This window comes from Oryctolagus cuniculus, chromosome 14, assembly GCF_051225735.1.
Source record: "Oryctolagus cuniculus isolate XC-2025 breed Fujian yellow rabbit chromosome 14, ASM5122573v1, whole genome shotgun sequence".
NCBI lineage: Eukaryota > Metazoa > Chordata > Mammalia > Lagomorpha > Leporidae > Oryctolagus > Oryctolagus cuniculus.
This window is the reverse complement of record NC_142880.1, coordinates 66,755,857-66,778,909: the sequence shown is the minus strand read 5'-3', so window position 1 is coordinate 66,778,909 and position 23,053 is coordinate 66,755,857. Positions and strand designations below refer to the sequence as shown.

Genomic DNA, 23,053 nt, shown 5'->3' with positions numbered 1-23,053 from the left:
CATGAATTACAGAGCCAAATCTTGTTCAAACCATTCCACAGCCAAAGGTGTATGTCCTAGATAACATCTTTTTTTTCCCCTCTAGATCGCTCTAGCCTCTCTCATTTTGCGCTTGGCTCTGGGAGGCTTTGATGGAGTTCATGAATGGACTTCTTTGTTACTGAGTTTGCAGCTGGGTTTGACTAATTGAAGTACCCAACATGGATAATAGGAGAGGCCATGATATTCATTCCTCCTGATCCCACTCCGAGTTTTTTAGGGGTGGCTGACTCCCTTCACTGATGGTTCTTGTTCCTCTCATGGAAGCTTCATGACAGCCCTTTCCTTTCCTTTCAGTTTCAGGTAGCACTCCCAGCTTAACCTTTTCTGGCTATCAAAAATAATAGTTCAACTCTAACTAGCCTTGATATACTACTTTAAAATTTGTGGTTTCGCTATACCCACCCCACATGGTTTCAGACCCAGAATTTTTAAATATGTATCAACAAAAAAAACCAAAGCTCTAGGTTTTTGTATCAGAAATGACCTCAGGACTTCCAAAGTTCAGGATGACTTACCCCTTGAATTCTATCTGTTCCTTGTTTTTGTTTGACCCTTGGTAATTTTCCTTAATTTCTTGCTAGATCAGCTGCATATTTTTAAAATAAAATGTTATAAAAATATTTTTCATGTATTCCTCTTACAACAGGAGTCTTTAAAAATAATATAAAGTACATAAATTGGACACTTTTCTGCATACAGAGAATTAAAGACTACTCATTTTGAGAATTTAAAGACCCTTTCTCCCACCTCATCAGTAAGATAGCAAGTGCCTAAACTAATTATGAAAATAGAAAATGTTCTGAGCCAAGAAACTAATCCAAGTAAACTAAATCGGCAGCAGTCCAAGGATGTTAATTGTTAAAATGAACAGTAGATAAGTGAAATGATCATCTCTTTGGCGTTCAAGTTTATTCGGTTTGAACTTAGTGGGGCCACTTATTTGCTTGGGCTGATACTGAAATTGAGCGTGCTCAAAATTGCCTCCTTATATACCACAGAATTTGTGACTTGTGTGTTTAAATCTTGAGCTCATTCACTGAAAAATATTTTCTTAACTTATATAAAAATGATTAACTTTGAACCAGGCAGTTGTATTTTAATTACTTATTTCCGGTGGTTGAGTGTTAACTCCCAAATTAAACATAAGCTATAATACATGGAATGCAATAAGTGGCAGAACTTATTATCATATTGTTTACATATCAATTTGAGATCATTTGTAAATAAATGATTTTCATGGGACATCATTCCAATACTCATTTCTTTTTTTCCCAAAGAGACTAAAAATAAGAACATGGAGTACATATTTTACCACAATTTAAATATAGTTTGAACAGTTCTTAGCAGGAAACAACACAAATATTAGGGTGTAACAGGAAGGCTCTTAAAAAAAAAAAAACAATTTCCATAAGTAAAACCACTGTTTGAGGTATAGTCATGTCTGTGTGTGCCTAATGGTATGTTGTTGAAGTTTAGATAATAATAAGGTCTTTGGACATTGCAGGGGGATAACTGAGATAACTTCCTGAATAAGAAGTAAGGACTGGCAAGAAAGACAGTAACAGAGATGTGAGGTATCAAGGATGAAACAATAAATGAATGCATTCTAAGAAAAGAAGTAAATGAAATTAGCATATGAGAGACATATGCAAATTCCAGTATTCATGGCAGCACTGTTCACAATAGCCAAATAGGGACTCAGCCTAGATAAATGAAGTGGAATATTATTGAACCATAAAAAAGAATGAATTCCTGACATTACAGCCAAATGAATGGAACTGGAGATCACTATGTTAAGTGAAATAAGGCAGACATAGAAAGACAAGTACTGTATCTTCTCTCTCAGGATGTTAATGGATTTGAACTTTGAATAGTGATTATGGCTGGGGAGAATGAGGTAGAATAGAGAGAGATTAGGTAGTGGTTACCAAAACACAGTTATATTTAAGGAAAAGGTCTAGTATTTCATAGCATAGTGGTATGAGGCCACAATTTGCAATAATGCGTTATCTACTATATAAATAACTGGAATAGAGAAAGTTTTAGGTTCCAAATACCAAGAAAAGATAAGAAAATGGATAGTTTAGTTGCCAGGTTTGATTGGTTTTTGCTATGTATGTGCTGAAATACTATACTGCACTCTGTAAAAATACACATGTATTACATGTTAGCAAAATTTAAAAAACAAAGTAATTAGTAAAACATCTAAAAAGAATACAAAAGAAAAAAATTGGGAAGAGCAGATTGAAAAAGTTACATGATTGGAAGAGAATCATTATTAGAAATGAGTGGTGCCACTTGCTTTTCGTGGCCACTGTAATCTGTGCCTTCATACCTCCCATGACTTCCACAGCCAGCTTCCAGTGTCCTTTGCTCCCTTGAAGGTAGTTACACAATTCTGAGAGAAGATAAGCTCTTTCTCTTCCTCTGCTTTATTGCTTTAAGTCATCTCCTAACATGACATTACTAAATTCCTGAGGAATATTATAAGAGTTTCATTATCATATAATTTTTAGGAAGCAACTAAGAAATAAATAGAAGAATCACTCAAGTATTAGTATATACAAAAGGATGCCATTATTTAAACAATATTTGAAGGCTATGTAACACTATGGAAAAACATTGGTAATGTAATCCAAGGCATGTTATATGTGTGTCCATGATTAATGCTCTATATAACTAACACTATTGCAAAAATTGTTTATGTATGTGTATATATTTGTGTGCATGCGCACAGACACACACACATATATAGGGTGAGTGGTTTGGGGAATGTTTATATGCCTTGTATGATTTTAGGAACTAAATATCATGTAGTATCAAGGTGATGCTATTTAGAATTTTCTACCAATAGGCCCAATTGTGGTACCTATGTTCTGGTTTTTAGAAAGCAGTTTGTACATGTGCCCTGGTTCTATCAACATTCCTTAATATTCTACTTGTGATTTGAGGTTGCAAAGCAAGAAGACTTATATTGTTTTCTATTCATCCAGATCTCAAATCTCAAGACTTGGGGGAAGAGAAAGAGAGATTGGAGGGAAGAGCAAAGGAATAACCCCCAGGCCTCAAACTCTTTTCTGATAAAAAAAAAAAAAAAGATCCATCTCTTGGCAAGAAGTATTGTTTTCTGAGGGCATCAGAGAATCAAAGGCTTGTATTTCAAGGAGATGTTCTTTCTGTAGCACAAACATAATTAAGGGTAATATGTGTTATTTCAAATTCTCATTATTCATAAAAGGAAAACAAATAGTTCCAGACATGCAAGAACAAAACTAAATACATGGGCTTTAGAGGCCTCCTGGCTCTCAAATCTCAGCATATTTAATAATTGCACTGTTTATTTTCTACGTTTCATGTTCATTTTCTTCTAAGAGCAAAAAAAATAGATTTCATCTTCAGAATAGTTGGTTTCTGTGAAATAAATTTGGTCTTATACAATGTTCCTCTCCCTTTCCCAAGGCTGTTTATTCTGTTTTCCCAGGAAATCAGAGCTTCCCCTGTACTTACAGGTTCTCAGGGCTGCTGCAACTCTGTGTCTCCGTGAAGAAACCATGGGTAGGAGCTGGAATTCAGAGGTCAGCATCCAACACAGTTAGCTCCTAGAGTGGAATGAGGAATTGACTGTGTGGAAACTACATCTCCTTTTCTAGTTTTTTTCCTTTCCCTCATGATTTGTTTGACCTGTACATGACACTGAATCACCTTTGCTTCCGTTTTAGTGGATACTATTGATGCTCAGTTTTATATACTTGTCACAAGGATAAAACTTACTAGGGGGAAGTGATGGCCATAGGGTAAGCTGCCTTATACTTGAGCCCAACTTGCAGGTACCAGCCAAGGACAAAATTAGGGGCAGAATATTAAAGGCAGAAGGAATAGAAAATGCAGGAACTAAGGTGGAATTAGCTTCATATACTTGACAAGCAGAAAGAACTCTGGTGTTGCTCAAGCCCAGGCAGCAAAGGGAATGATCCGTCGTGAGTAGCCTTAGGAGACTGAACTAAAAGCTCTTAAGGCTCCTGGGAATCCAATTTCCTTTAACTTCTTAGGGAAGTCAGTGGAGGAAGAACAAGACCATTTACTGTGCAAAACATATTTTCCAAAAGATGAAGTACATCTCTGTCTTTGGTCAAGAATATCTCCATTTTCTTGGGCTGCTCATGGCCCTTGGAAGCTAAAGCAAAACAGGGCTATGAGATTTCAGATTTTCCTTTAGTTCTACCCCAAATTCTTCATAAAAGGCAAGTTTCTTTTATTTTATCTGTATTAATAATTATTCCTATTTATGGTTTATAGTGATATTTCAATACATGTATACAAAGTGAACTGATCGAATCTGGGTAACTGGTGTTTCCCCTTCTTTGACATTGCCTTTGACTGAAATTTTGGAGCTCCTCTCTTCTATTTAACTCACAGTGATCCATTATTCATTGTGTGAGCATAGCTACTCCACCATTCCATGTAACACTAGGAACTGATCCTCTGATCTACCAATTTGGTACCTATCATCCAAACTCCTCTATCCGCCCTGTATCTCCAGCCTCTAGTAATCATTCTGTGTTCAGGTTGAGCTATGAATTTTTATTTTTTAGTTTCCAACTATGAGGCAGAACATGCGGTATCTGTTTCTGTGTCTGGCTTATTTGACTTAGCATGATGTCCCCTCTTTCCATCCATTTTGCTGCAAATGAAAGGATTTCATTCTTTTTATGGCGGAAAAGTATTCCATTATCTGCATATAGCAAATTTTCTTTGCATTTGATGATGATCATTTTGGTTGATTCCATATGTTGGCCATTAGGAATAGTGCTGCAATAAACATGGTGGGGGCAATTATCTCTTTGATAAAATTATTTCATTTCTTTTGGCCATATGCCCAGTAGAGGGATTGCTAGATTCTGGTACCCATCTGGGAAATACAAACAAAATCACATAAGATATCACCTCACCCTTGTTAGAATGGCTGCTATCAAAAAGGGAATGAATGAACAAATGAATAAATAAATAACATGCTGCTAAGGATGTAGAAAGAGAAAATTCTTAGGCACTCATGTTGGGAATATAAATTCAAACAGCCATTATGGAAAACAGTATGGACATTCCTTAAAAACTAAATGTAGGATGTATATAATGTATTTCAGTGAAATTTTTTAAAATAATTTCTAGGAAAAAACTGGACATATAACTGACATGTCCCTTTTGAATTACTCATGGGTTTCTGCTAAAATACCCAAAGCAAATACTGTTGGTAAGAGATGACATTTTTCTTCATCATCTTTGCCACATTTCTTTCGTGGATGCCCCTGAACGGAACTTGTCTTTGTTATTTAGTCATCCTTGATTCATCATTTGTCCTGCCCTGTTACATCTGTAAGGGTGATCATTATGAAGATGCAAATACAGACATTTGAATGATAGTGCAGAGTGGTGGCCTCAAAGATGACAGGGGTCAGGCATACTGTTCTCAGATACAGCATACCTTGTTTCTGGCCATGGACTTACATTTGGCTTATTAATATGTACAGATTGACTTCCAGAGTTCCCATGAGTGCTAGTAAATGACCTCAACAAGTTTTTCAAAGTGAGTGTTTTCTTAATAACAAGAAAGATCAGTTGAGATCAGTTCAGACTTTTTTCTTTGTTACAGGGCAAAGTATTGAACCTATAACCCATAATATGGGCATTGTAACACCTCCCCCAATTGGGAGGTCCTCATATAGCCAAAACTCAAATGTGCAGAATTGTGTATATCTAACATGACCTCACTCATGTGGAATCTAAAATAGAAGGTGAGAGATGAACAGTGGTTACTAGAAGCTGGAAAAGGTAGGCAGGGGAGAGGGATGAGAAAGGTTGATCAAGAGGTGTTAAGTTATACTTAGATATGGAAAATAACTTCTGATCTGTTGTACCTAGGATGAGTGTAAACAGTGATGATGTACTATATATTTCAAAAACACTAAAAGAATTTTGGATCTTTTTACCATTAAAAAGGATAATTATTTGAAGAGATCAATATGTTTGCTCTGATTTGAACATTGTACAATATATAAATGAATCAAAAATTCCAGGGAACCCTATAAATATCCACAATTTTATGTGTCAATTAAAATAATCTAAGAAGTATGTGCATCAGTGTGTATGTATGTGTATGCATGTGTCTGTAGTGTCTGTATGCATGTGTCTGAATATCCATACATGTGTATCTCTAAAGGATAGAGGCTGAGAATGAGGAAGCCCAGGAAACTCAGGAGAAAAGGCAGTGTAATGGGTAGTTCATGAATTAGAAGACGCTTGTATTCCCTCAATACCTGGCTGTTCAAAGTGTCATCCTTGAGACAACAGCTTCAGAGTACTTAGGGGTTTGTTGGAAATAAAGCCTCTCATGCCTCTCCCCAGTCCAACTGAATTAGATTTTAATGAGATCCTTGCATGATTCAAATGCACATTAACGTTGAAGTAGTATAGCCCTAATGGTCTCATATATTTGGTGTTTTGTTCTTACCTTTTAGCTGTGATAGTTAATTATCTTTAGAATATCATGTCTCACTCAGGACTGAACTATTGTTTTATCCAAAGATATAATATATATCATTGCATTTAGCAAGCCTTGTGATCATGGTGGATTTTCTTGCCCATCTCTCCCTACTGTGATATGAACTCTTCAAGGACAGAGTTTCAATTAGTCACATATACTGTTTTATTTCTATATCCTTGAGCTGCTGTGTGGCATGTATGGATACTCAATGTCTGCAAAATGCTCAATACAAGGCAGCAGGAGATGAGGCAGAAGACAGTTGATAGGAGTAATCAGCCTTGTCTTCCCTTACTGAATAGATGCTGTTAATTTAATTTTCAGCCATGGCCTCCACTTCTGCTCAGGCACATGCAGAACCTGTGTGTCTTACATACAGTAGGTGCTCAATTTCTTTTTAAATAATGACCTAGACAATATTTTCACATAAAACTTGTACCTCATAAGAATCTTCTAAGGTAGAAATGGAGATCAATGAATAAAAGCTACCTACTACATAGGTTAACTTTAGCCTGAAAGATCTATTGATTAAGGCATGGAAAGCCAAGACACTCTGGCAAAAAAAAAAAAATGACCTAAATGAAAGATCTCTGTGAGTGAGATCCCAGTGGAAAGAACAGGTCTTCAGAGAAGGAGGTACCTTTCTCTGAAGGAAGGAGAGAACTTCTACTTTGACTATGACCTTGCCTAAATATGATAAGAGTCGGTGAACTCAAAAGGCTTCCATAGCCTTGGAAACTCATGACTGGAGCATAGGGAGATTACTGATGCCATAGACAGGAGTGTCAATTTGTAAAGTCAACAACAGGAGTCACTGTGCACTTACTCCTCATGTAGGATCTCTGCCCTTAATGTGCTGTACATTGTGATTTAATGCTATAACGAGTACTCAAACAGTATTTTTCACTTTGTGTTTCTATGTGGGTGCAAACTGTTGAAACCTTTACTTAATGTATACTAAACTGATCTGTATATAAAGAGAATTGAAAATGAATCTTGATATGAATGGAAGGGGAGAGAGAGCGGGAAAGGGGAGGGTTGCGGGTGGGAGGGAAGTTATGGGGGGGAAAGCCATTGTAATCCATAAGCTGTACTTTGGAAATTTATATTCACTAAATAAAAGTTAAAAAAAAAAAAAAAAGAAAACCACCATTCAGTTATCCATACTAATTGACCCAGCTCCTGGTCCCTGAGAGGCAAAAAAAAAAAAAAAAAAAAAAAAAAAAAAAGTTCTATTGATTACCTTAAGAAGTCAGATTTTATATATATATATATATATATATATATATATATATATATATTTCTGTTGGGTTTCAAATGAATTCAAAAACAATGCATCATGTTGTGATAGTTTTTGTTGCTGTAGGTATTGAGGTCAGCTTCAAAGTAGAAAGGAATGAGAAATACATGAAAGATGAATTTTTGTGTGGGGAAATATTTTACTGCTAGAGGGGAACAATGAGAATACTTGGTGTCTATCTCTAGAGGTAAGTTTATCTGCTTGGATAGTTTTCACTAGAACAAGCTTTCTCAGTCTTGTTACTACTAACATTGGGTCAGGTAATTCTCTGTTGGGGCTGTCTAATGCATTGTAATATTGTTAAACAATATCTGGGGCCCTATATCCACTAGCTGCCAGTTGCACTCCCCTTCAGCTGTAACAACTCAAAAAGTCTTCTCATGTTGTCAGATAGGCTGAACCAAAATCATGCTGCTCAAATACCCGGCTCTAGGGTATTGGCAGCACAAGAGCAGATGGGTGTATTGCTATTTCTCTTTACTTGCCAGCTAATGCTGCTGTATGATTTTCCTCTCAAACCTTTGTAAATCAAGTGTATGTTTTTGCACATTCCTGGACCTGTCCTTTTTGGAAGCAGCCCTCAGCAATGCTGTGTTGCTAGGTTAGAATGTTGCGATGCTGTTGACATTGGATTAGCACACATTGTGCACAGCAAAACCTCAGTGCATGATTTCATTTGAGTTTATGCTGATGAGGATCCAGCACCATAAAGGAGAATGTATGTCTGGTTTACAGGAAGTTGGACAGTAATTGAGGCATGCTGTATCTTTTTACAATCTCTTCTAACTATTCTAGCAGCTCCATTGCTGATCTTTAAAAATAAACTCATATGATAAAGGAGGCTGAGTAGGTTCACTATGGGAGGCAAATAGAGCAGATCTTTCTGTCCCTTGACTGGAACAGTTGTGTTCTCGGGGGATTCACTATCAGCTCATCTATTGGTTTAAGGAGAGTACCCAGAAAGTTGATAGAAATTGGGATGAATATTGAGCATCTCTGCTGCTCGGAGGCATCCATATAATAGGACTTTTCAAATTATCGTCTGTGATCTCGGATCAAAGGACTTAAGTAGGGAAGCTAACCTCCTTTACTTGAGCTTACTGTTTCTGAGATGTGCTGAGGGAAGAAGCTTTATACAATAGGAAAAATGAAGGTTTACCCACAGAGAAATTACAGTATGACTATTTTGATTTTTCCATTACAAAAGGACTAATTTCCATGTTTTACCAGCTATATTTGGTTTAATTTAATTTTGAAAAAATGTATTACATATCCACTTATTATGTCAGGTGAAATATACATATTAAGTTACAAGTGTGTGTTTTAAATTCTTGGTTCATTACTAGAAGTGTTTTTGCTTTTGCTTTGTGATGTATATTGTACATTACCTCTGATACAGAATCTTATTTTGTCCACAAAGACCCACTCACCTGCTGGAAGACAGAGGTAAGAATATGTGTCAGGAATAAGGAGTGTTCCTCTTTCTATTCAAGGCTTTTAATCAGTGAGGGTAGACAAAAATTAATGAAATTAATTATAGGCTGTCATGTAAGAAGTCATTAATGTTGAAGTTTTTTCCTGTCAGATTGAGCATCATGTAGTCACAATTGGAGAGAATTTATTGTACCCCCAATCGAGTGACTGATTTGAGAATGAATGTTGTTTTAACAATCTGTGTATTCATCTCCTCCTTTAGATTTAGAACCAGGAGCAGGTTTTACTGATTGTAACTCCTGTCAGGTCTAAGATGGTACAGACTCACCTGCAGAGCGAGTTGCGCAGTGAAGTCATAGTCCTGTACACCTTGAATCAGATTTTCAGTCTGTCAAGTCTAGAGTCCATACCCTAAGCCATGTTGAGGGATGTGTAGTACAAGGTAGCAGGAAATGGAGCTATTTAGCACTATGGAGACAGGGGTTTTGAAGGCACACTGGCAGGCAGATGGGCTTGAAAGATTAGTTATCAGTTACCAGTCTAGCACTTAGTGATGGAGTTTCAGTTAACTGGAAGTGATAAAAGGGTAATAAATGCAAGTAAATCCTTAAGAGTTGTATGCTAGGTTAATAATCAAACCAAAAGTCTTGTTAACAAAACGAGGCAGACATCAACGTAAATGAATGTCAGTATATTGGGCTGGAATCCATTCTGTATCTGATTGCTAGAATGGAATTCATTTAAGAGACTGAAGCAGGGCAATTCCTATAGAGAAGTTGAGAGAAGGTAGCTAAGGTAAAGGGAGAGCTGCAGAGGTTTGAGTCAGAACACCACCTGAAAGCTGTTTCAGTGGCCTCCATATCAAACCAGGCCACTGGCACTAGAATGAATAAAGAAGAGGATAAATCAGAGGGAAGATTTGGTGATAGAGGATTTGTACCCCTACATGGTAGGCAGCTTGACAGTATGACTTGAAGACCGAATTTGAGGTTTGTGGGGCAAGGAAGCTGAACTCAATGATGAGTTAGAACGATGATGAGATAATCAAATATGATGGTGGACATGTGAGGGTTTGTTTGAATAGGAAAGAAATTAAGGTTCATTTGGGACACTTATATTTAAGGTACCCATGGTACAATGAAATTTGGTTGCCTGGTAGGCAGACACGTTGTCTGAAATGCCAAAGTAGGTGACACTAATGTTTGCAACCATAGAAAGGCAAAGGAGGCTAAAGAAAAGAATGAGATCACCCAAGGAGTATATTGAAGTCTTGAATAGAGGTCTCTGGATAATAGCTTCATTTAGGAGTTGAAAGAGCAATATGAGGCAGTGAAGGAAATGGAGAAGGGATAATCATGGAGAAATTTAAAAAGAGTTATGTCCCAAAGGCCAAAAGAGGCAAAAATCTCAGGAAAGTCCAGTGGTATTTTTTCTAGAAAGCCTGAGCAGAAGTCACTATTTTTAATCAATGTTTTTAACTAAATGCCCACTAAGCTAGGTGTTAGGATTTAGGATGGAAGTCACAGAAGTGATTGGTGAGATTTCCTTAATAGTCATCAATGATGTTTCATAGATATTTTATATGGTTTGCAATAGTGATAGCTAATTACAGTGGGCTAAAGATGGAAACAATTTGGGATGCAGACAAATCAGTGAAATTTGAGTAGAAATGGTAAATAAAATAAGGTTAATAATGACCTTCTGTAAAATGGCCTAATCTGCCCTAAAATGCCCTAATCTACAAAAACTGATTAGTGAAAGCAGTCATTTCACCTTTGTAGCATAGCTTATGTGAACAATTTTCACTCATTGATTAGAATAAACTATTTTTATTTTTTATTAAATGGGCAGAAAGATAAAGAGACACAGAACAGATGAAAAGCCAGAGCCTGTTCACTGGTTCATTCCCCAATTGCCCACAACATCCAGATCTGGGCCAGGCTGAAGCTGGGAGTCAGGGGCTTAGCCCAGGGTCAGATCTTCTACATGGGTAGAAGGGACCTGACCACACAAGAAATCACCTGCTGCCACCCAGGGCCTCCATCAGCAGGAAGCTGGAATCAGGAGCTGGAACTGGGAATCACACCCAGGCACCGGGATATGAGATGCAAGCATCCAAGCTGGCATCCCAAATAGTAAGCCAGGTGCCTGCCCCCGAACCAAGTATTTTTATATTAATACAACTAGATGAAGTAATGGGCACAGGGAATTATAAAACTTAGATGTGGGCATGTCCTCCATTTTAGGAAGCTTACAGTACAGTTTGAAATCAAGTGTGTTCATATGGAGGGTTGTAGGCGGAGAATAAGATAATTCAGATAGAGAAAAATTAGATGAATGTGGCAACTATTAATAGAAGCATCCAAGGACGATTACTACTTTTTGAGAGGGAGCTTCACACCAGACAAACTGAATTCAGAAGAACGAAAGGCAATCACATGTGTAGACGTGCAGAAATCCATGTACCTTTTGTAAGAGAAGACTAGGATTAAGCCTTTGATAAGAGGAAGATGAGAGAGGAAGCCTCACTGTAGAACTCCATTTGTTCACATGGGAAATAGAATCATGTCACACGCCTTTTCTTCAACCCTAGAAAAGGGCCTTAAAACACAAATCTCCCCTTCATGTGCTCTCCCAGCAGCATTCCTTTGGTTAACAGATGGAAGGTACACACGGTGCCCTCTACCATGGTGTTGGCCATATTATTCACATAAGTACTAAGCTGTCAAACATGGAGGACACTTGTTGCCACAAATCAGGCATCTTAGAAGCCTCAGCACTGTCAAATAACAAGAATAGAACAGGAAATGAGAGGGAAACACCATGTGCCACACAGGCTATCATAAGCAAGCTTCGTGCTTTGCTGAAGCAAAGAGAAGAGCAGTCCTAACGGATTGAGTCAGAGACTGAATTTTTACTAAGGACATGGATATTGGATTTAAACGTCCATGGGCATGTCAAACCTTAGTCCACTGGACCTTTGTTCTGAAGGTTCTTGGATGTAATTGACTTCTTACATTTTCTTTAATGTTTATTGAACCCATAGCACTACAGAATTTGAAATGGAACTGTAGCCAAACTGAGAAAGCACCCAGAATTCATTCTAAAAATCTTTTATAAGTAATATTAGAATGATAGTGCATGGAAGTTAGCATTTATTATATAACATGTATCAACTTTATTAATATGACAGAATATAAACATTTAAGTGCTATCAAAGAAACAAGTAATTGAATAATTTTAATTATTCTACATTTGCAAAATCTTAGAAAAACTGTTATGACTTTTTTTAAAGATTCATTTATTTGAGAGGCAGTATTAGAGGGGGGCTGCTGATTGACTCCCCAAGTGGTTGCAAGGGCTGAAGCTGGGCTGATTTGAAGCCAGGAGCTTCTTCTGAGTCTCCCATGTGATTGGAGGGACCCAAACACTTGAGCCATCTTCCACTGCTTTCCCATGCCATTATCAGGAAGCTGGATTGGAAATGGAGCAGCCAGGACAGGACGGTACGCATATGGAATGCTGGTGCCTATTATGCCTCAGTGCCCACCTGGAAACTTGTTTTTAAATCATTTCACTCCTTGCTTTCCCTCCATATAAGCCTGCACAGTCACCATAATGAGTATTTTTCTAGGTGATGTTTTCTTAGTCTCAAGTGATTGTATGTTCATCTCCATAACAAAAGAACAGTGATATAAATTTTATTTTCATTTCATTGGGCTTTCATTTAACATGGCTACACTTGTTATAAGAATACTATGAGGACGGTGTGGAAAATATTTTATTAAGTTAGAAAACCAAAGCCAGAATGGTTAATGACTTGATGATCCTGCCGTGTTCAATGTGGAGGTACTGAGTTTGAACTTGAGCCTGCTCTCCCAGCACCTCCTTCAGTGCTGCTTTCAGTGTACTGTGTTGATGAAGTCTTTTAATTCAAAGGCCAATTTAGAGTGTCATTTTCTTAGAGGGTCCAGTTTGGAAGTGAATGTGTCTTGATAGCTGGCTGGATGTACCATTTCTATTTGTCAAAAAACCGTACATTGTCTTCGGTTTTTAAAAGAAAAATTGTCAATATGCCTCATTTGATGTAGAACTACAAAATAGCTATTTTAAAAATTCCTTCCTAAGTGATGCACAGTAAGAAATTATGGGAAAATAAGACATTTTATGTAACTCAATTTATGCAGCTCCCAAGAGCCCTTTACCATTTAGCCTAAAAAGTAAGCCTACTTCAGTATTTAGTCTTTTTATTTTAAATTATTTAAGTGCTTTGGTAATCGGTTATCACACATTTTCTTCTGTCTACCCCATGCTAATCAATACTTCCTAAAAGAAGGTTGCCAAACTGTACTGTAACTACCTGTGTGCATCACACATTAACCTGTGAATTCATGAAGGTGGGAACAATGTTTGGCTTGTGCTCAGCATAATAATAGCAGTTATAGCAGGTGCGTGATGGGGAAGGAATTCAAAATGTCGGAAAAATTTCTTTGAAGGAGTTGGACCACTTTATTGAAGCAAATATTTTCAAAAGAGAAACAGTAAAAGAGCTAATTTTCCACACAGAAAAGTTACTTCCAATTATCGAGTGTTTAATCAGAATGATGTGATCACAAATCACTGTATCCCTATGTTTGCATGTAAAGTATAAATATGGCATAATCCTTGCACCTACTGTCTCAACTGTACATTAATACTTGTATGATACTAAAACTATAGGTGATCTTAAGTGGTTTTTAATAAATTAATAAATGTGGTCTACCAAATGTATTAGTTTTCTATTACATTATAATCATTGCGACTATAATGGCTTAAAACACCACAACTTTCTTGTCTCCCAGTCTTGTGAAACTGTGTGAGGAAGGTTAGTTGAGTGCTCTGCTCAGATATCACTAGGAAGAAATCAAAGTGTTGGCCAAGACTACAGTCTTGCTTGAGGCTCAGGCTTCCTCGGCTAGCCTGCTGGTTGGAAGATGGGATCTGCACTTGTAAACTGAAGTTCTCTTAGCTCCTAGAGGCTGTTTTCTGTTCACTATGTTGAGAGGAAAACTTCCTTTTTGATCACAGGCCCAGTGATTGGGTTCTGCAACTTAACACACACAAGAGATAAAGAGGAAAGGGGAGAGGTTTACTTACACACACATGGTAGATGTTTGGGAGTGCTCAGTGATGAGTAATTTGCTGAATTATCAGAAATCAAAGACTTAGTAAACTTAACCAAAAGGTTGGAGGGGACCTAGACTTTCCATGGGAAGTATAATAGGTTCCATTGGGCTTTTTGATGCAAAATTAATACCTAAATTCCAACTTCTCTGTAATCTAGGTAATTTTTTAATCAGGAAATTTCTGGAATGGGAGTGAATGGCAAAGGTATTTTCAAGAGGCTTCATTGAATTGGGAAATTTTTGCCCCCCCCCCCCCGTGGTTGTTAATTGTTCAGATATTTTCAGTCTATGATCACTTTTTTTAAAGATTTTTATTTATTTGATAGGTAGAGTTATGGAGAAAGAGGGAGAGACAAAGAAAGTGATCTTCCATCAGATGGTTCACTCCTCAAATGGCCGCAACAGCCAGGTTGAGCCAGGTGGAAGCCAGGAGCCCATAGCTTCCAAATGTCACACCTGGGTGCAGTGGCCTAAACAGTTGGGCCATCCCCTTCTGCTTTTTCCAGGCTATTAGCAGGGAGCTGGATCAGAAAAACAGCCAGGACTTGAACCGGCACCCATATGGGATGCCAGCATTGTAGGCCAAAGCTTTATGGCTACACCACATAGCCGGCCTCTTTATAGTCATTTTTATACCATTTTGTTGAGCAGTTAAATCCCTTCAACTTCCACATGGGCCCTCTACAACACTGTGTTTTGCTTCTTAAAGCCCAACAAGAAAACATCTGTTAGTGCTGTCTCTTTAAAGGCTTACCTGCTTCAGTTAGACTTTCACAGGATAATCTTTCTTTAACTCATATCCAACTGACTAGGGAAATTAATTTTATTTTAAAAAACCTGGTTTCCATATAACACAATCACAAAAACAAAATACCATCATCTTCCTCAAATCCCCAAATTCAAAGGGAAGGAAATACACAGGCCTATAAACCAGGAGATGAAATTTGGGCGCCATCTTAGATTCCAAACATACCAAATGATGGGATCAGATATTAAGCCCAACACTACAAGCTGAACATCCCTAATCCAAAAATCTAAAATCTAAGAATGCCCCACGCTCTAAAATTCTTGAGTGCTGATATGACACCTAGAACGGAAAATTTCACACCAGAGAAATTTTGGTACATGCACAAAATCATTAAAAATCATTAAAGCCCTGGCCTGAAGCACCAGCATCCCATATGGGCACTGGTTCTAGTCCCAGCTGCTCCTTTTCCAATCCAGGTCTCTGCTATGGCCTGGGAAGGCAGTGGAAGACGGCCCAAGTCCTTGAGCCCCTGCACCGTGTGGGAGAGAGGAAGAAGCTCCTGGTTCCTGGCTTCGTATCCGCACAGCTCTGGCTGTTACAGCTATCTGGGGAGTGAACCAGCGGATGGAAGACCTCTCTGTCTCTACCTCTCTGTGTAACTCTTTCAAATAAATCAAATAAATCTTAAAAAAATATTGTATGAAATTACCTTCAGGGTTCCATCCTCAAGATACCTCATTATACAAGAGGGCTCTTCAAGAAGTTCATGGAAAATGTCTTATGAAAAGCAACCACACATGTGTTTAGAATGTTTTCATTCCAGGATAAATTCATCTTTTAATTTTCCATGTACTTTTTGAAGTTCCCTTACATGTGCAAAAATTTCAAACTCTGAAAATATCCCAAATCTGTAACACTTCTGGTTGAAAGCATCTCGAGTAAAAGATATTCAACCTGTACCAGAAACCATAAATATGAGGTGGTCACATTCTGTACAGTGCTGAGTTAATAAAATCGATGGTATGTGCCAGCTGGTTAAACCAGATGAGATCTAAAATTATCTATAACATGTTAAATGGAATATTGTGATTCTGAGTTCCAGAAGACTTTTTAAAATTATTTTGGAATAAGACAGGTCTCCTATCTATTGGTTCTCTTCTGGAAATGCCCATAAAAGCCGATGTTGGGCCAGGTCAGGGCCAGGAGCCCAGGATTCAATCCAGGTCTTCCACATGGGTGGCAGAATTCAATCATTTGAACCATAATGCTGCTGCCCAAGGTCTGCATTACAATGAATCTGGAGTCAGGAACTGCAGCCTGGAATAGAACCAAGGCAATCTGATGTGACTGTGGGCATCTTAGCTGCTAGGCTAGATGCTCACTCCAAGAAGCCTTTTTTTAAGATTTATTTATTTTGAAAATCCACAGAGAAGGAGAGGCAGAGACAGAGAGGTCTTCCATTCACTGGCTCACTCCCCAGATGGCTGCAGTGGCCAGAGCTGTGCTGATCCAAAGCCAGGATCCAGGAGCTTCTTCTGGGTCTCCCACGTAGGTACAGGGGCCCAAGGACTTGGGCCATCTTCTACTGCTTTCCCAGGCCATAGCAGAGAGCTAGATTGGAAGCGGAGCAGCTGGGATTTGAACCGATGCTCATATGGGATAATGGCACTGCAGGTGGTGGCTTTACCCACTACGCCACATCACCAGCCCCAAGAAGACTTTTTTTTTTTTTGACAGGCAGAGTGGACAGTAAGAGAGAGACAGAGAAAGGTCTTCCTTTACCATTGGTTCACCCTCCAATGGCCGCCACAGCCGGCACACCGCGCCAATCCGAAGCCAGGAGCCAGGTGCTTCCCCTGGTCTCCCATGCGGGTGCAGGGCCCAAGGACTTGGGCCATCCTCCACTGCACTCCCGGGCCAGAGCAGAGAGCTGGACTGGAAGAGAGGCAACCGGGACAGAATCTGGCGCCCCGTTTGGAACTAGAACTCAGGGTGCCGGTGCCTCAGGCGGAGGATTAGCCTAGTGAGCCACGGTGCTGGCCCCAAGAAGACTTTTCAAGCCAACTTTAATTCTTTCTTTCCCTGACTTGATAGTTTTCAAGCATGAAAAAGTACATACAAAAACTTAATTTTTGTTCATTGAAATGCCAATTTCTCAAATTAAGCAGTGGTGTCTATAGACCATCATTTCCCTTAATCATCCTCAAAGGATTGTTACAGCCTTTATTAATTTAACCATTGCTGTGTAATAAATTACCCAAAAACTGGTGGTTTAAAATTACACTTTCTGAATTTCCATGGGTCAGGAATGCAGGCACAGCTTACCTGGGCCCCCTGCTTCAATCTGTCAGAAGCCTACAATCAATAGCCAAATGGTGAAGAATGGGATGGGAGAAGGAGTGGGAGATGGGATGGTTGTGGGTGGGAGGGAGGTTATGGGGGGAAAAAGCCGCTATAATCCAAAAGGTTTACTTTGGAAATTTATATTTATTAAATAAAAGTTAAAGGCAAAAATTTTTTTTTTAAAATAGCCAAATGGAACAAGATCTGTTTTCAAGCTTTCTCAGTGTTTGTTGGCAGGATGCAGTTCCTTGAGTGCTGACGAGCTCAGCGCCTCAATTTCTAGCTGACTAATGGCTGGGGCCACTCTTAGGTCTTTACTTGCAGCACTTCTCAGATCTGGCAGTTTTCTCATTGAAGCACTGGAGAAAGCAGCAAGACAGAAGTCCTAATCTTTAGTAACCTGGTCTCAGTGGCCTCTCACCATGTCAGTCTTGGTCTTATTTAATTCATTAGAAGCAAGCCACAGGGTTCAGTGTGCACTCAGTGGGAGGTATGTGGATGCCAGGAGGGCAGGTTTTGTGAGAGGTCACCTTGGAAGTGTGCTTCAATAGGAGAACGACTTAACAGATGGAGGAGAAACCAATAAAAGTGTCTGCTTCCAAATAAAGTAAAAGAAAACAGACTCTTCAATTACATTCACTTATTCAGAGCCAGAGCCAGTGAGCTTGCTTGGGATAGATTCTTTGTTTTGTTTTGTTTTGTTTTGTTTTGTTTTGTTTTTTGAAAGGCAGAGTGGACAGTGAGAGAGAGAGACAGAAAGAAAGGTCTTCCTTTTGCCATTGATTCACCCTCTAATGGCCTCCGCGGCAAGTGCGCTGCGGCCGGCGCACAGCACTGATCCAATGGTAGGAGCCAGGTGCTTCTCCTGGTCTCCCATGGGGTGCAGAGCCCAAGGACTTGGCCCATCCTCCACTGCACTCCCTGGCCACAGCAGAGAGCTGGCCTGGAAGAGGGGCAACTGGGACAGAATCCGGTGCCCCTACCAGGACTAGAACCCGGTGTGCCGGCGCTGCAAGGTGGAGGATTAGCCTAGTGAGCCACAGCGCCAGCTGGGATAGATTCTTAAAGAGAGTAGCCAGGCCTTGTCTGAGAAGAGAGGACAAATGAAACCAAAATTCAGAAGCTAAATTCAGAATCAGGGAAGCAACATTAAGAACCCTGTGCCAGGCATGACGTCAGGCTATAGAAATGAGGAGCTCAGTAATACGAGTTTAACGTAGAAGCAAATTGTTCACCTTGATAATTCAGACATGATGAACAAAGAGCTGCCCTGGTTTTAAAGGCACAAGCTTAGGCTAGACTTCTCACCAATTATTCAAAGGTCATAAAGTACTACTATATTTTTATTTCAAGTTCAAATAGCAAATTTGATAGTTTAATGCAAATGTTGGCATTTGGCAAGTACTATTTCAAGTGAAATTAAGAGTCATTTAAAATAATTCTTTTTTTGCCAATTTTAGATTTATATTGTTTCCAAACTGCATACATAGTATTTTGAACAATTAATTCTCCTTTCCAAATATCTAAAGTGTGAAGCAAGCTCATGGGGTACCATTCTATACCAGGTCCTGTGCATACAACTTGGAGTCACCTAACTTAAAATGAATATTGAGGGAGGTACTCTTGGTTTCTCCTTCTGTTTACTCTGCTTATCAACAAATAATGTAATCTAGAAACAATAACATTCTTTCTCAAAATTTCAAAATAGATGACTTCCTGCCTTTAGAATTTTGTATTTTTTATTGGCCCTGTAACTATACAGTGGAAAGGTAAAACTAAGGTCATATTGGTAACAAAGATCACTCCTTTCTAGGAAAAGAAATCAAATTATATTTAATTCCCTTCCTATTTCCAAATGTGTCTTCTACAAGATTACAGAAGTAATGAATTATTTTCCTCTATCTTTATTTCACATGTCGGGAAGTGAGCATTTTGATTCCTATTGTGAGGAATTTTTAGTTATTACCTATTTAATATTAGATCATTTAATTACAATTCTTCTTAAACTAATTCTTTTATTTATTACTTTAAACACTTTGCTGTTTATGTTGAGCTACAGCATGGATTAACTTGTTCATTTAAATTAACAGTGAACTGAGTAGCAATTAATAAATCAATATGCAGCAATTTATAGGGCTATTAAAATTTGCCAATGCTGGATTTAAATTGCCAGATTTACTCATTTAGAAAGAGCTGACATTTTCTTCCCATACCATTTACTAAAGACGAATAGATCACACCAATTCGGATGAAATTAAACATGGTTTTCTGTATCTTTGGGTTACTATTCATTGTTTAAAAAACTAACAATTCTGAGTCATTATCTTTACTAAATCTTAAATGTTATGATCTGTGTGGTATCAAAGCACTAGTATTTTGGAGAATATTTTCTCTAAAAACTCACCACAGTATGTGAAATCCATACTCTTTTTTTTTTTTTTTTTTTTGACAGGCAGCGTGGACAGTGAGAGAGACAGAGAGAAAGGTCTTCCCTTTTCCATTGGTTCACCCCACAGTGGCCGCTGCGGCCGGCGCACTGCGCTGATCCGAAGCCAGGAGCCAGGTGTTTCTCCTGGTCTCCCATGCGGGTGCAGGGCCCAAGGACTTGGGCCATCCTCCACTGCACTCCCAGGCCACAGCAGAGAGCTGGATAGGAAGAGGAGCGACTGGGACAGAATCCAGCACCCTGATCAGGACTAGAACCCGGGGTGCTAGTGCCACAGGCGGAGGATTAGCCTAGTGAGCCATGATGCCGGCTGAAATCCATACTCTTAAGATTGTTTTTGATTGTTATAGTTTGATAGAGATATATAGATACACCTTGGTACATAGATATCAGTATACATAGATATAGGTATGGAATATAGACAGATATTGCATCCCTGGAGGGAAAAAGGCTTCAAATCGCTCATCATACAAAGTCACTGAAGGCTTGAGTGGGTAAATTCAGAGGTGTGTGTGTGTGTATGAGCATTTTGGGGTAAGGGAGTGAAATAAATAAAAAAATGTATGCCTCAAAGGACCTAAATTAGAAATCTGCCAATGAGGAGTAGTGAAGGGCAGCCTGAAACATAGATGGGATTGATGGTACCAAAGCAAGGTCATGAAAGAGGAAAGGTCAGAATTTGAAGTCCATCTGCTCTCTCTAATAATGTGTGTAGCATTAAGGATATGTTAATTTCATTTTAGCTGCTTAGTACATTGTGTCAAAGAGTTAAAGAGTGCTTTAAAAATAAAATTCGATCTTGAAATCATTTTTCTTTATTGGATTCCAATTACACTGTAAATGGCTTGCAGTACTTACAGACCAAACTATTATCTGTATGTTGTTAGGGTTTTTATATTTGTAACTTCTAAAAATAAGTAACTAGTCCTTGTTTTTTCTAAAAGGGAATTCTTCTAAATTCGGAAGCAAATTTCAAAGACTGCTTTTATTATTGAGAGGAACTAGTCACTTAATTTTTTAACCTAGAAACCTCTTATTTAAGTTATATGAACTTCATGCATTTCATATTTACAAATTGAGAAACAGTATTCTTCCCACCCTATCCTCCCTCCCACCCTTCTTCCTCCACCTTCCCCTATTCCCACTCTTAGTTTTTACTAAGCTCTATCCTCATTGAACTTTATACACACAAGATTAACCTTACACTAAGAGTTCAGAGTATGAAAAAAATTTGTTCCTCAACAGTCAAGACAAAGGCTTTTCAAAGTCATCAGATCTTAAAGTGTCAATTTCATTTCTATAGATTAACTTTTAGGCACGCTATTAGTTACCATACATTAGGGAATATATATGGTCATTGTCATTTTGTTACTGGCTTATTTCATGAATTATAACATATTCCAGTCGCATCCATGTTGTTCCAAATGACAGAATTTCATTTTTTTTTAAATGGGTAGTATTCCACCATATACAAGTACCATAATTTCTTTATCCAGTCTTAAGTTGACATCTGGGTTGATTCCATATCTTAGTTATTGTGAATTGAACTACAATAAATATTGGGGTACAGATAATTTTTTCATAGGCTGATCTCATATCCTTTGGGTAAGTTCCCAAGAGTGGAATGGCTGGGTCATTTGGTAGGTCTATATTCTGATTTCTGAGGTATCTCTACACTATCTTCTACAGTGGCTATATTAGTTTACATTCCCACCAACAGTGGATTAGGGTACCTTTTCCCTCACATCCTTGCCAGCATTGTTGTTTGTTGATGTCTGTATGAAAGCCATCCTAATGGGGGTAAAGTGAAACCTCACCGTGTTGATTTGCATTTCCCTGATGGCTAGTAATCCTGAACATTTTTTATGTGTCTGGCCATTTTGATTTCCTCTTTTTAAAAAATGCCTGTTCAAGTCCTTAACCCATTTCATAACTGGGTTATTTGTTGTTGAATTTCTTGATTAATGGGTTATAGATATTAATCCTTTACCCGTTGAATAGTTTGCAAATATTTTCTCCCATTCTGTTGATTGCCTCTTCACTTTACTGAGTGTTTCTTTTCAGTGCAGAAGCTTCTCAATTTGATGTAGTCCCATTTGTAAATTTTAGCCGTGATTGTGCTTCTGGGGTCTTTTCCAATGTCTTGCAGAGTTTTTCTCATATTCTCTATTAATTTCATGGTATCTGATTTTTTTTGTAAGGTGTAAGGTAGAGGTCTTGTTTCATACTCCTGCATGTGGAGATCCAGTTTCCCCAGCACCATTTGTTGAAGGGACTGTCCTTTCTCCAGGGATTCATTTTAGCTCCTCTGTCAAAGATAAGTTGGTTATAGGTGTGCAGATTGATTTCTGGAGTTTCTGTTCTTTTCCATTGCTCTTTCCATCTGTTTTTGTGCTACTATCAGGCTGCTTTGATTATAACTGCCCTGCAGTACGTCTTTAAGAGATTTATTTATTTATTTATTTATTTGAGAGGCAGAGGTGGAGGCAGAGAAAGAGAGTGAGTGAGTCTTCCCTCCACTGGTTCTTCCCAAGATGGCCACAATGGCCGGAGATGAACCAGCCCAAAGCCTGGAGCTTCCTCCAAGGACTTAAGCCATCTTCTACTGCTTTCCCAGGCCATAGCAGAGAGGTGGATCAGAGGTGGAGCAGCTAGGACTCGGACTGGCACCCATTTGGGATGCCAGCACTGCAGATGGAGGCTTTATCCCCTACACCACAGCACTAGCCCCCTGGAGTATGTCTTGAAAACTGGTATTGTGATGCTTCTGGCTTTGTTTTTGTTGTATAAAATTTCTTAGCTATTCAGGGTCTCTTGTGTTCCCATATAAATTTCAGCACCTTTTTTTCTAGATCTGAGAAGAATGTTCTTGATATTTTGATTGGTATCATATTGATTCTGTAAATTGCTTTTGGATGTTTGGACATTTTAATGATACTAATTCTTCCATCCATGAACATGAAAGATTTTTCCATTTTTGTGTCTTGTTCTATTTCTTTCTTTAATGTTTTGTAAATTTCATCAGAGATATCTTTGATAT

At 38.4% G+C, this 23,053-nt stretch overlaps 1 protein-coding gene across 2 annotated transcripts in view; it reads left to right on the top strand.

Annotated features, from left to right (window-relative positions):
• The window catches only part of PLCXD3 (phosphatidylinositol specific phospholipase C X domain containing 3), a 229,028-nt gene that overhangs the window by 107,032 nt on the left and 98,943 nt on the right, over positions 1 to 23,053 (top strand). The gene's annotated exons all lie outside the window — the stretch shown is intronic.